We start from the raw sequence: 14,299 nt of genomic DNA, 5'->3' as shown, positions 1-14,299 counted from the left end.
TAATAAAAATGATTAGTTAGTTTGCCTCGTTTTCTTGATTTTATTACGAATATATCCCCTAGTTTTCAGGATTTTGCCACTAATAGTGGCTTAGCATTATTAATTAGATTAGAAGCTTAATTTAGTGCTTTGGTTGTTTCTAAATTTTGAAAAAAAAAATGCTTGGTTTTGTTTTTCAAAATAACAATGGGAGGCCTGCATTGCATTGATGATTAGGAGTGCAATTGAGTTGAACTTTACTCAAATAGTACAGACTTGAATTCATTCAGGCTTAATTTGAGTTAAAGCTAATCATGTTCGATCTCAGGGTAACTTTAATTAGTTTTTGAACTCGAATTCAAAAAATACATTAAGAAAAATATAAAAACATATTATTATTTTTTTTTTTTAACTTTCAAGCCAAACACGAATAGAAATATAGAATTCAAATCAAAGATTGGTTATTTATCAAAGACTATAGCCTCTCTATTATAGAATTTTGGTTTTACAGTATTTTTTAATTTATAATATATTTTATAAAATAAATATATAATTATATAATATAAATACCAGAAATATATGTAATATATTATATTATAAATAATATATATATATATATATATCGATTGATTAAATTAACTATTAATTTTTCATATTGGTTAATCAAAATTAAACCGATACTTTCAATTTTTCAAAATACTGAAGCAAAACCGAATTGATTCATTTAGTTAACCGGATTATTGGTTGGACTCAACTTTTTGATTTTTTGGTTTTCGATCATCACCCCATATCCACAGATGAGATCTTTTTGCTGAAAGAGCTTTCCACGGACTAATCACATATAATCAAATGTACTTTACAATATACTCCCTCGTTCATTTGGTAAAAATCTCATATTCTGATAGTTGTTCGGTTGTATTTAAACAAACAAATGTTGTCATCATCAAGGGTGCTTCCGGAGACAAATAAGCGTATTAATGGACCGATTTTGGATTGGATCTCGTTCATCCAAAATCAATTTGGATGGATTATACAGACCAATAATACATATTAGATTGGACCAATTCAGTTCAAAATATTTATTAGATTAGGTTAGACTTGATTCGTGCATAATAAATTTATATTGAATTGTATTGGATTAAGCCAATATCTGATCTATTGGCATAAGATAAAAATATATGTATTAATGGACTGAGTTTAGATTGAGACTAATCTAAATCAAAATAAATTTAAACAAATTAAACTATCCAAACATTATCTAAATTGGTCCAAAATATTTATTAGATTATATTGAACCAGGTCCAAACATTATCTAAATCCAATCCAATTGACACCATGGAGACAAGAGTCAACGGCCATTCTGTAAATCTTGGTGAGCAACTCGGAGGAGGGTATTAATGAAATGAGATGGACGGGGGGACCACGTATGAATATGATAAGATGTATCGAAAATTTAAAATTAAAAAAGAAAAATCATGTGGGGCCCACGAGACGCCAACAGGCTACAGGCAGACTTCAGCACCGTCATCACGTGGGAGCGTGGAGGGGGGGATAAATCCAAGGGTGAATTCAATCAAACCGTGCACATGCACCGCATTGAATTCTGTGCGGCTCGTGATATGCACGTGCGCACGTTTGGACTTTACAACGATGGTCGTTGGCTCCTCTTCAGACGTTAGTGCTGTGCACGTGATGCCCGTAATTACACCCTATTCCTCTTCTGCTCTTCCCGTCTTCTTCCGCATAAAACGTGCACGTGCGCACGTTTGGATGTAAAATGTAAATGAAAAGGAAACAAAGATTTAATTGGGTTGGGCTGGGCCGGGCCGGGCCGGAATGGCCCAATGGGTACACGAACCCAGACGTCATTTTGTAAAGCTCCTGGCTTCCTGCCTGACAGCCTGAGACAATTAATGGGATGTCCTTGCTTGTACTCGAGGTTTCACTTTCATCCAAAGGCCTACACTACATCCCTTAGTCATGGGCCGATCTTGGGCCTTTCTTATACGTATACTGGGTTGTGAAGGGATTGAGTGGGCTGGGGCTTAACATTCCGTCCAAGATTATGTGGATTCTTGGAACCCAGACGTGGTCCAGACACTAAAAAGCAAGTGGTACAACAATCACATCACTTCTCTGCTTATGGTTCCTAGGTTTTAGTAGTACTAGTGTACTACACTGGAGGGCTCGGATGCCATAGCTGTGTCGTCAAGCTTCCTGACTCAAATTTCTAGTAATATAATTAATTAATTAATTAATTAATTAACTTTGTTAATCTAGAACTGAATGTCAAATGGTCTATGAACAAGGATTTAGATTCCGTGATTATAAGCTTCTGGTTATAATCCTCTACTTAATTAGCTTTAGCCCTTACTCCATGCCTCCAGATTTCCTAAGCTCTAGCCCATTTACTCCATGCCTCCATCTCGCAGTAACAACTCCAGAGACACAATTTAAGAGGATATTGGGCCCATGTCATCTGCTGCACTGCAAGTCTGCAACAGCAATAAACGGATTGTCTTTGGGCCAGAGATAGTTCTTCCATGGCTTAAATTAATTAAGAATTAATTCAACCAGTACACAATGTGTACAGAAAATTAAAATTTAAACAACCTGCACGTATTCTCCATTGGATGCCTCAGAGCTGGAACATTTCGAAATTGAGAAAATCAACAAGTCTGGATGTTTGGCTAGATGATGACCAATCATAATTCATTCGATGGCTAAACAAAACAAAAAGTTGAGAAAACTGAATTAACTGAAAGATACCCATGATTATCTGGATCAGCTTAACTGTTGTTGGAATCGGAATGGGAATGGGTCTTACTGTTTGGTTGGGTGGAATCAGAATCCCATTTTTATTCGTGGTGGAATGGCCATTCCTCCCTCCCCGGGAATTAGACCTCATTCTAGCTAGTTCTAATTTTCATTTCGATTCTTGTATGAACCAAACAGATTATGAGAATAGATCATTTTGATTCCAATCATGAGCGATTTTAATTCTAATTCTGATTCCAATTGCGACTATAAACCAAACGGACCCTAAGATACTTATATTTTATATATACCCTAATTAATTAACCACCCATTAATTAATCTGCACAACCGGGTATGAAATGAGGCATGGCATAATCTCCCTTGAGTCAACTAACAATGCAGTTTGTATTCTGAGTGGTACCTAGCATTTAAACAAGGAGATGCTGACTGATACAAGATAGAGGAGATATGTATGCTGGTTCCCTTAAAATGATCAATACAACATCATTTCCTTTTAAGTAAAAATTATAATAAAGTATTCTACTAATCAAATAACTTATGATGACTTGGCTTGGATTTAGAGAATAGTTTTGGGTGTAATAGAACAAATAACCTACATTAATTAAAGATGAGTAGTCCCCCATATGACGATAAAACGACAACGCAATAGCTATCAGCCACGTGGGTCTGGCTGATGCTTGAGGTGCAGTAGATAATATATAATTTTCTTTAATCTCCTCTTTGGTTAATTAAAAATTTAATATACCATCGAATCTATGCTTCAATAGGTGTATAATATATAATTAGGTAATGTAGGCCCTTTATTAAAGAATTAATATGATAAGCAAATTCCTATGTGAAACATGTATTTGATTCAAGCAAATTCCTAAGCAAAATTAAAAGCTTCTTTTGGATGAGTTTATCAAGTTGATGTTTATAAGTTTGAGGTTATAAAAGAAACATAGCAGAGATGATTCAGTGGAGTTGTTTATCAGATTAATTAAGCTCTTCTTGGCTTCTAACTTGTGTGGACCTTGCTGGTAATTAAGGGAAACATTAGTCTCTTGGGTTTCTTTGAGATAGTCCTTTTTTTTTTTTTCGAGGTGGGCCCCACATGAACAGTGTATAACCTTAAGCTATGCTTGTGAAAAGTCCATAGAGCCAAAATCATCTATTAGTCACTTGAAGGCTGTCTTCCTTCAGCCTTTTTGAATAATTTATCTGGAGCACCTCAAAGCAACTGAACCACCTTATGTGAATCTTCAGCTCCGCCTGTTGTGAAGGACTGAATCACAACGGCTTCCATCTTTCCAATGCAATACCTCACATAGACAGCCCATAAACCATGTTTGGTGAAAATTCAAGAGCCCAAAAGGTTGTCCCTCTTACCAACAAAAGTGAAAGGTTGCCCTCCCAAACGGGCCCTTAATATTTTGTGAGCTAGCTTGCAGATTCCTAGGCCATGGATCATGTTCCCTCCAAATACATCAACATGTCCGAGACATCCATAAACTAAGCGATTAATGAAGTTGAAAACGTTGGATCACCATGTTGCATTTAATAAGGTAACTTGGATTAATTTGATGCATTTCCTTTCATTACTTAATTATTTAATTAATAATCTTCTCCTTTTCCATGTATATGAATGATGGACACAGATGGCAGAGAGGGGTTACAGTGACAATTAATCCAAATGATGGAAACCACGTTACAAACTTAGAAAGTGAAAATAATCATCTCACAGCTATTGAAAGCTTCGAGAACCGAAAAAGACGTAGAGATCCTTCCAAATTAAAACATCCTTAGCTTTGCCTTTGTTTTAGTTTGTAAGCATTTAGAATTTTCTCTGACTTGTCAGATTGAAAAAAATTCAATACGCGTATGTAAGAGTTTCTTACTGAAGCGTCTTTCTGGTTGATTGAAGCTTAAAAGTTCGGGAAAAGGTGTAGGAAAAGGAAAGAAAAATGAACAGAACTGCTTTGTGGTTTGGTATTATACTTGGTTACTGCCTTGTTGGATGTCTTGGACAAGCTGCTTGTTTTTTGTTTGTCCCCTTTAGGTTGCAATTTTGGAAATGGATGATTGAGAGGAAGTTTTTCTACTTGCTGTTATGGAAATATGAAAGCATCTCTTTGACTCTTTCTGTGATTCTTACATTAAATACTGCGCTTCATGGTTTGGGGTATCATATAAAATATACCCAAATCAATGCTTAGTAGGTAGAAGTTCTTGACAAGACATACCAACCAAAATGGATGATCTGCTAGATTTTCTCTCTGATGGGTTTGTTCACAAGCATGCATTTTAACCAGTATAAACTAATTAATTGGGTTGTGATTGGTTTACTGAACCAGAGATTGGCTCAACAAACCAGATGCCAGATCAACCAGGCAACATAAACTTTTACATGTAATATATTATATATGTTCTTGTGGCATTGTCAATTGTATATTAAGATTTAAGACTATGGATTTTCTTAGTGAAGGTAAAATGATGTCCCATGTTACAAGGAAGCCACAGAGGTTTTGTCTAATGAACATCCACTTGCTTTGTCTCAAACATTTCTTCATCTTTTAATATTACACTTGTTCCGGTGCTGTCATTTCTTTCTTTTGCAAGTATTTCTCTTTGGAATAATTTGGTTCTAGTTTAATATTTTTCATAACAGTTCTACCAGTAACTGACTTTACACTTGAAGAGCACAGTAGTTTATTTGTCTATTTGTTTTCTTTACTATGTTGTATTTCATGGTGAACCATTCATTTTATTAGTCATATTTGTTTCCCAACAATCACATAATATATATGGAGAGTAAATGAACAAGTGGGCTTGATTGTATTAAAGAAAGATTCTTTAGTTTGAGGGATCATTTTTTCTGCTATATCTCTAATTCAAAAGTTGAGGCATAAACTTCAACTTGACCCCATCAGTTTAAGTTCATTGAATTTCATGGATTATAAACATGTATCCTTCTCACTCAGTTTTTATTTGACTATCTTGACCAAGTCAAAATCTGTTCAAGTTGATGGTTTGCATTCTATTCCATAAGTTTGATTTCACCATAAATTTTTATACCCATCACCATTATTTACTTGTTAATTGCAAATATATTTTTATTCTAATTCTGATTCTCACTATGGATGCTAGAGGTTCAAATCTGCTGCTAACATGTGATGGCAGAAGTGGACCAGCTAGCTAGTTATGGGTTTCGATTCTTTGTACCCTACTAGCTTTTTATATTTTAGATAAAAAAATTTATCCAAGTTTGATGCTTCATACTTGGTTTAACTGATAAAATCTTAGGATTTCTCAGCATTCCTTCATAATGGAAGGAAAAAAGGCTATTTCCTTCAACCATTGACTCTTTTATGAATGAAATTGCAGAATCAAATAAGGTTCCTGTCAATAAGTCTTATCTAGTTGCTCTTGGTGATTAATTTGCATAAGCATTATGTTATTTCTTACAATTAGGTTTACTTAGGGGGTTCAACTATGAAACTCAAGTGGATGGGTAACTGTGTCACTATCTGACGTTGCTAGTATACCTTACAATCACAAGAAAAATGAATAAATAGGAACTAAGATAAAGACAATTCAAAATTGACAGGCAAAATAAAATTAAATCTGGTTAAATGAATCCAGACCTCAGTCAAAAATATTGACGATGATAACTTATAGTTTTTTCTGTTTGCAACGATGAAAGAAGTACTATAAGTTTCTTTCCATGGTATCAAACCCATCCATATATTTTAAACACGCAGGCGTGCAGGTGCTCTGGAAATGTATTGATTATATATTAACAAGCACTCTTTAGGCTCAGTTTGAAAGCAGTACAAATACATACAAAATAATACAAAGTACAAGGCTTTGCACTCTACATGTTTGTATTTGTACTCCTTCCAAACTGAGCCTTAGGATTTCCCCCTCTTGGGTCTTCATCATCTTCTTAATTCATTCTATCTATCTATCTATACTTGAAATGTGATTGAAATAGAATCATTACAGAATACCTCGTCTCGTGTTCAACTATAAAATATGAAACTATATCTTTCATTTTCTTACAAATAATCCTTTCATGGAATTACTTTTTGAGAAACATATGGCATATTTTAATATTTGACCTGCAAAACCTAATTTTAGTCCATAGCCTTTCTATGTAAAGGAATAAATATTATATAAATCAGAAGAAGTGAGAGATCGAGGGAGACGAATCCAATTACTTTGTAATTCTTTTCTTGTTTAATCCTTAGAGAGAGAGAGAGATCTAGTTTCTTATTATTTTCTTCTTTAGTAAATTTTGTTCTAGGGCAGCTAAACTAAAAATAAAAAAATGGGTTACTTTGTTGTAACAAAATCTTATTAGTTTGCAATTATCTAATTTATTAGCATTTGGGAGTGTTTTCATCATTGAGTGATTGAATCGAAAGATCTTTTGAGGTGTATAGTTATTTCTATTATATCTGAACTCGTTCATAATCAACAAGGAAAAGACATGCAACATATAAGAAAGTAGTCCATTTTAAATTCATAATCACCACCACTAAAAAAGTACTTTTAAATTCACTCTTTGTTAAATGGCTTTGTTTTCTCAGGTGTAATTAATATATAGCAAGAGTATTTTAAGAAACCCTGTTTGCCTCTTCTTGTTTCATTATAAAACTAGAAAAAAAAATGCTAGTCCAATTATAAGCTCTTGTTATTCTTAGGTTACTTGATTAACCACAAATTCTTAAACTAAGGGCGTTAAGATTTTTAAATTGATTGGATAAAAGATTCAATTCTTGTTGTTCTAACTATAACAAGGAGGATTTGTTTTTTCAAATGAAGCTTAGGGACTAATGACCTGACAGTTGGTTGTGCTGGTATTAAAAAATAAAAAAAAAAACTGAAAAAGTAGACTTACATTTTCTACTAGGGTTTACGTGGGGGGCCAATGTCTATTAGGTAGATTATTAGAGAAAATAATAAAATAAGTGTTTGTTGAAGACAAAAGGCAGTGAGTGGGGCACTCGGACTTAAGACTGTGTATTAGAGGAAGTTAATTACTTTTTTAGTGTCCGAAAAACAGGGTTTGATTGGTGGGTGGTGGTATTATCAATATTAGAAGATTTGTGAATTTTTATAAAGCAGAAAACGACACATTAGCACAAGTCCATAGGTTCCCAAAAGAGCTAAGTACTCTGAATCATTCAAAGCAGTCAATATTGGAAGGAAGATCACTATTCGCTATATATGGGTTCCAATTCCAACATATGAAATCACATTTACATAACCCCGATGCTTAAGGTCGTAATCACCATTATTTAAAAAGAAATTTCATTAATGGATATATAATATAATGTGATACAAACCACGTATTAGTAATTTATTATCAACCACCCATTCTACAGTACTGTTTGGAACAACATCATGTTTCTCTTAATCATTGTTTTTAATTTTCTTTTGATGGCATCTGAGTTTACAAAATGTTTGTGGCCACAAAACATAGAAGTTATATAAGAAGACGATAAAACGAGGTATAAATTGAGAGAGAGAGAGAGAGAGAGAGAGAGAAAGAGAGAGATTAGTTTAATGGAAGAAATAAAGCTCTTATGTTCTGAAAATGAAAAAGAGAACACTTTGAAATACTGAAGACCAAAAGAAAATGCCCTTTTAATCCTCTACAGCAGTACAGCCTAAAGAGAATGTAACGATAACAATAAGCAACCTGGACCTAGGGTGTGTCTGCTGTGTTGTACCACAGCCAGCAGCCCAGCACCTTCACCTAGTCCGGGCACCTTGGTATCAGAGAGAGAGAGAGAGATGATGGCGACCTGTGACGCTGATATGTTTGTTTTGGTGGATCTTCTGAAGGACGAATCAGATCACATTAGCAAACACAGAGACAGTCTTCTGCTATAACTCTTCTTTCCGCCATGTTTGTTTTGGTCTGTGGTGATGGGGGGGTATGTGGCCTCGTAGGCTTTACTTGGTTTTTATGACTACCGTTGAGTTATCACAGAGAATTCAGATGATTTGAGAGAGAGAGAGAGAGTTGCAGAGGGCAATGGCCAACTGGGGCAGTGAGGGTGGTGGTGCCCTAAAATTCGGGGGCTTTTCCTAGGGTTAAGACAAGGTAAGGCTTTATCTCCGCCCCAAGCAAAGGACGCCTGACCGCACCTGCTGCCCGGTGGAACTGGCCAATTGGCCCGGGTTTTCCGGGCAAGCAGGTTTGACCAATTCCCGATGAAAGCGATTGCTGCCTCATGGCCGACAGCTATACGGTTCACCCCCCCCCCCCTCCCCTTCCTCCCTGTTTGACTTGAAGACCACACGTGATCCCTCTCTTCTCTTCTGTTACATCTCAGAACTCAGAACTCAGAACCCATACAAAGCTTCTGGGAGAACCCTAGAATTAAAACTAAAAAGCCATTAGACAAGAAGCTTAATACCCTCTGAAGTCTGAACGGCCTTGGATTCAGAACTGTTCAGAAGCAGGCCCAGAACGGCCCCTGGATTTCAAGCCAAACAACACTTCGTCCAGTCTCAGAAGCATAGAATTAGGTTAGGTGGTTTGGTTGTGGGTTTCTTCTGAGAGGGTCATTGACTCCTTGGATGGATGAATAATGAATCAGGAAATCTGCCTTGGCAGAGTCAGCGGCAGCACGCTCCCTACTCCTTCCCTGGCTATCTCTTGGAGGTCATTGTCGTCATTTAACTTGATCTCCTGTTGGCGTCTCTTTCCATTGTGACCCCACAATTCCACTTGGATCAGCTCTATGATCCCGTCACCCCAACCGTCCAATTTGTAGACCATGGTGCTGTCGATTGCAATCCCAAATATTAATAACCCTAAAATCCACTTACCCTCCTCCTCCTAGTTGACTCCCAAGAAGAGAAAATCTACAGGGAGCCAGGGAGGGACTACAGCACCTTGGGGTCCTTATCACCAGTTGAAGCAGTCCATGGAGATGATTATAATAATAATTATAGTCCAATCTAAGCTCTGATTTATGATTGTTCTCATCTTTCCTGCATTTTATATTATATTATTATTTTAGCGTTTGAAATGACGGAAATAACCTCAGCATGGTTGTACAGTTTTTGTTTGTTACCTTGGTTCTGTTGTTCCGAAGACTTTGAGTTCCTCGTAAGACCTGGAGAATAGACGGAGGAGAATTGGGGATGTAATAGTATTTGATTTAAGGTACGGTACATGTGCGTTCTTTCCTTCGGGAGGGACAAATTCGTAAATTATGGAGAAGTTGAGTGGTCTTTTCAGAACATAGCATAATATTATAGTACCATGAACGAATTACGAAGGGAGAGGAGGACTGGGGGCCGGGGGGGGGGGGGGGGGTGGATGGATGGAAACTGCACCGAGTAGACCCTTCCCTTCCCTTCTCTTCTTCTCAGATCAGATCAGATGGTCCTTCCCGAGCCCAAAGCCCATCAGTTGAAGGGTTGAAGTTAATGGGTTGGATTTGACGTTTATTTTTGATTTTTGGTTTGTAAGGAGTAAGTGAGAATGACAGCTGGTTTGATGATCATGTACATCTTAGAAGCCTAGAAGGTATACTCCTCCTCCTCCTCCTCCTCAGTTTGCCACATCATTTCAGTGGGTCCCTCATCAGATAACCATCTATTAATTTGGTAGAAAGTTCAATAATTCCTACCTCGTGGATATTTGGGCATTGAGAATATACCCATTATATAATACAGACTCTCCCTCTCTCCCTCTGTGAGATGTGTGTCTTGTACAGCTACATGGGCCTATCTCATAGTCATAGATGGGCTAACAAACGGTCAGGCATGTGGGATTGGTGGGGCCAACCACATCAGGCTAGAAGTACTTTGATGTACGGCAGGGATCAAACCCATGTCTCAACTTCTCAAGTCTGAATGGGTGAGGGAGGCTTTATAAATGGTTTATCTATCATGTGATTCACAGGCTTCAAATCAAAATAATTCCAAGTAAGAAGACATGGGAAATGGGCCATGAAGGAAGAAGCCAGATGGATAGGCTCGTCTGAGGCATTGACAACATCCAAAAGAGTGCTTAATTTCCTCGAATTGTCGACTTCGACATCAGATGTTGAATTTCGGAGGTAAGACTGAGGAAAGGAGATCTATGGATGTGTTTATGAGTTAAGACTTGCCTTTTATCAACTCTTATTTTTTTTTTATATTAGAATTTGTTTATTCAATGTAATACGATTACTTGTGATATGGGGATTAGGTAGGTCGTGGTCAAAGGGAAAGGTAGTCTGAGATTTGAAACTTGAAAGCAAAGAGAGAGAGAAAGAGAGAGGAGAGGAGAGGGGGTTGTGTTTGAAGTTTGAACTGGGGACCTCTCGACCACTTCTATCTACTGTATGTTTATGTCCCATTTTTATGACTTTTTTGGGAGCTTTAACGAACCCGACACCTTCCCTAGTCCTTGCTTTTAATAGCTTTGTTTCTTGACTACGGAAGAGCAAAAATAAAATAATCAGAAGAGAGAAGACTGGTGACTCTCTCTTTCCCCCCCTCTCTGGTTTGATAGGCCCAAAAAAATCCACACAAGAAGTTGTATTCCGGCAATTCTTACCACGTGGCAAGATGAACTATGTATCATTTTAAGGGTGGTTTGATCTGAAGCGGTTTGGTTTAATATAAGTGCAAAAGGGCTAACACTTGAATAAGAAAAATAGACATACAGCTACTCTAGAGAGTTAAGTTCCCTTTTCAGATGAATGGTCTGAATCTGCCAGATCATCCGCCCAGGTGACAAGAAACACAAGTCGCTATAAGCTCCAAAGCTTGCCTCGAGAACACAGAATACCTTTCGTCCTTTCCTAACTAATAAACTATCTCAGGTAATTAATGGGACATACTTCTTTTGCATATTTGTAATTTAATTACAAGAATAATTTAGATGGGCCATGTATTAATAAATATTAGGGTTTATTAGTAGCCTTAGCCTATGGTTCAAGTATATTACAAAATAACAGAGAAAAAAAACTGTACTTTTTGACCTGAATAATTAAAGAAATTAATACTTATTTGAGTTCTTGGGCGTCCTGTTTCCTTAAATTAATAAATAAAATAGATAAAATGGACATTTATCATAAATGTGAATATAACTAAAGAGATGTGAATTTTGGCACGTTCCCTCCCTTTGATGTAATATGTATTGGTCATTGTGCCCATGACCAATTATCTCCCAAAGGATCATTTTTAAAAGTTTTAACTATAAGAAAACATGATTTTATGTTTTAACTAATAATCTAAGATGATGGACTTAAAAGAAAAGGAAAACTGATTGGAGACAAATTAAATTAAGACCTCTGATTAAGATTTAAGAATAGGTATAATAATGGGTGCAACCAAACAAGCCCCATAAGATTGAGAAGGCGGCTGAAACAATAGAAGGGGAGGGGATGAGATGAGGCGACAAGAGAGGGCCCCATCCGCCGCAGCACCACCTCCCACAGTCCCACTTGCCCTTCATTCTGCAATTGTAAATATGTAAAACTGGGTCTGGCTCCCCTTCACGTTAGAGCTTAACTCAGCATGGTCAACTTCTCTTAACCATGGTTATCTTAACCCTCCCAAACCCTACTGCTTCATCTATCATCTAACCCAACCATCCATCTCATCCAATCCAAGGGTCTATATTTAAAACTATTTATTATTTCATATGATATCAGTTATCACAAGCCAAACACGAACACAAACACAGACAATCTCTCTCTCTCTCTCTCTCTCTCTCGTGTTTTATAAAATATAAAAATGTTTATATTTAAGCTTTTCGGTGAAGAGAATGGCAGCGTTTGCTTCTTTGTCTCTCCTTCCTCCTCCCGCTCGTCTTCCCTTCCTCTGCACTCGATCCTTGTTGCTGTTTTCTATTCTGTCTAGGCTTCGAGTTCCGGGGTTCTCCTTTTCTTTTCTTTAATTAATACCCACAAAAAAAATCAAACCAAATCAGTTTTTTTTTTTTTCTTTTTTAAGTTTGTTTTTTATTTGTTTTTTCTTGTGTTCCTGTTTTCCTTTTGATGAGGGCATGGCGGGTTTGGATTTAGGCACTGCATCTCGCTATGTTCATCGACTCCAGCCGGAATTGCACCTCCAGAGGCAACCGGAATCTGACGATGACAACAACAGGGGTCAGTTTTCAGGCGAGCATGACGATAGTGGTCACCAAGGACTTGAGCTTGTTGCAGCTAACGCCGGCCCCGGCGACATCGTTGGTCGCCGACCCAGAGGCCGACCACCTGGATCCAAGAACAAGCCGAAGCCACCGGTAATTATCACGAGGGAGAGTGCCAACACGCTTCGGGCCCATATACTAGAAGTTGGGAGCGGCTGTGATGTCTTCGACTGTGTAGCCACGTACGCTCGCCGGCGTCAACGTGGGATCTGCATCTTGAGCGGAAGCGGCACGGTGACTAACGTCAGCTTGCGTCAGCCGGCGGCAGCCGGTGCGATCGTGACGTTGCACGGGCGTTTCGAGATATTATCACTATCGGGTTCCTTCTTGCCACCACCGGCGCCACCCGGTGCTACGAGCTTGACGATATATTTGGCGGGAGGACAGGGTCAAGTCGTCGGAGGGAGCGTCGTCGGTGCGTTAATTGCATCCGGGCCGGTTATCGTTATAGCTGCTTCATTCACAAATGTTGCGTACGAGCGGCTTCCGTTGGACGAAGAGGAGCCACTTCAGATGCAACCCCCGGTCTCCCAGTCTCCTGGTGGTGGAGCAGGGGTTAGTGGTGGAGGTGTCAACAACCCATTCCCCGACCCATCTTCAGGCCTTCCATTCTTCAATTTGCCGCTTAACATGGGGAATTGTCAGTTGCCCGTCGACGGTTGGGCGGGCAATCCAGGTGGCCGGCCTCCTTACTAACAACCCGATTGTGGGTACTTCCTCGGTTGGAAAATCATTGTGGGGTTTGTTGTAATCTCCATGCCGCGAAGTTAAAGCCCGGCTCGGCAGAGGCCGACTGCATAACCGGAGAGATTGAGTCCGTCTCTAGATCACAAAGGTCAGCTAATTCATGGATCCATCATCATCACCATGTACAATTAGTTCTTTTCCTTGTCTATCTCTTCTTTTTTTTTTTAATTTCTTCTTTCTTCTGTTGTTTTGGTTTTGGTTTTTTGGCTTCTGTAAGTCCTCTTATTGATGTTGTTGTTGTTATTCTTCATGGAACTCTCTTCTTCATAAGCAACGGCGGGTTTGACGATTTGGACTTCCAGAAACTTGCACTATCACTGACTATTACCCTTAAGACTATTAACAGTATAGTCCTAATTAATACTGCTTACTAAGATGAGGCAGTTGGTATCGGATGTTGGAAACATAAACTTATTTATATTTTTTTCATATATAAAGATATATAATATCAAAGAAACTATAGTTTACATATTTTTTAATTAATATCAAAAAACTAATTTATATTTTTAAATTTATATCAATATTATATACATGTATAGATGTACAATATCCAATTTTTCCTTTTGAATTTTCTATATTAAGCTTTGTTTACCACAAAACATATAAAAGAAAAGAAATGACATGAGCAAGATTTTGTTTGGTTTT

The 14,299-nt window shown here is 37.6% G+C and overlaps 1 pseudogene across 1 annotated transcript; it reads left to right on the top strand.

The window, feature by feature from the left end:
* Nucleotides 1–12,427: 12,427 nt before the first annotated feature.
* Nucleotides 12,428–13,949, top strand: LOC104606472 (AT-hook motif nuclear-localized protein 23 pseudogene; annotated as a pseudogene). Its single transcript, XR_016077585.1, has one exon. The product of XR_016077585.1 is annotated as an AT-hook motif nuclear-localized protein 23 pseudogene (transcript).
* The last annotated feature ends 350 nt before the right edge of the window (nucleotides 13,950–14,299 follow it).

The sequence above is a fragment of the Nelumbo nucifera genome, chromosome 6 (genome assembly GCF_055504915.1).
Source record: "Nelumbo nucifera cultivar China Antique chromosome 6, China Antique-T2T, whole genome shotgun sequence".
In the NCBI taxonomy this organism is placed as follows: Eukaryota; Viridiplantae; Streptophyta; class Magnoliopsida; order Proteales; family Nelumbonaceae; genus Nelumbo; species Nelumbo nucifera.
The sequence above is the reverse complement of the archived record's forward strand: the minus strand, read 5'-3'. Positions and strand labels throughout refer to the sequence as shown.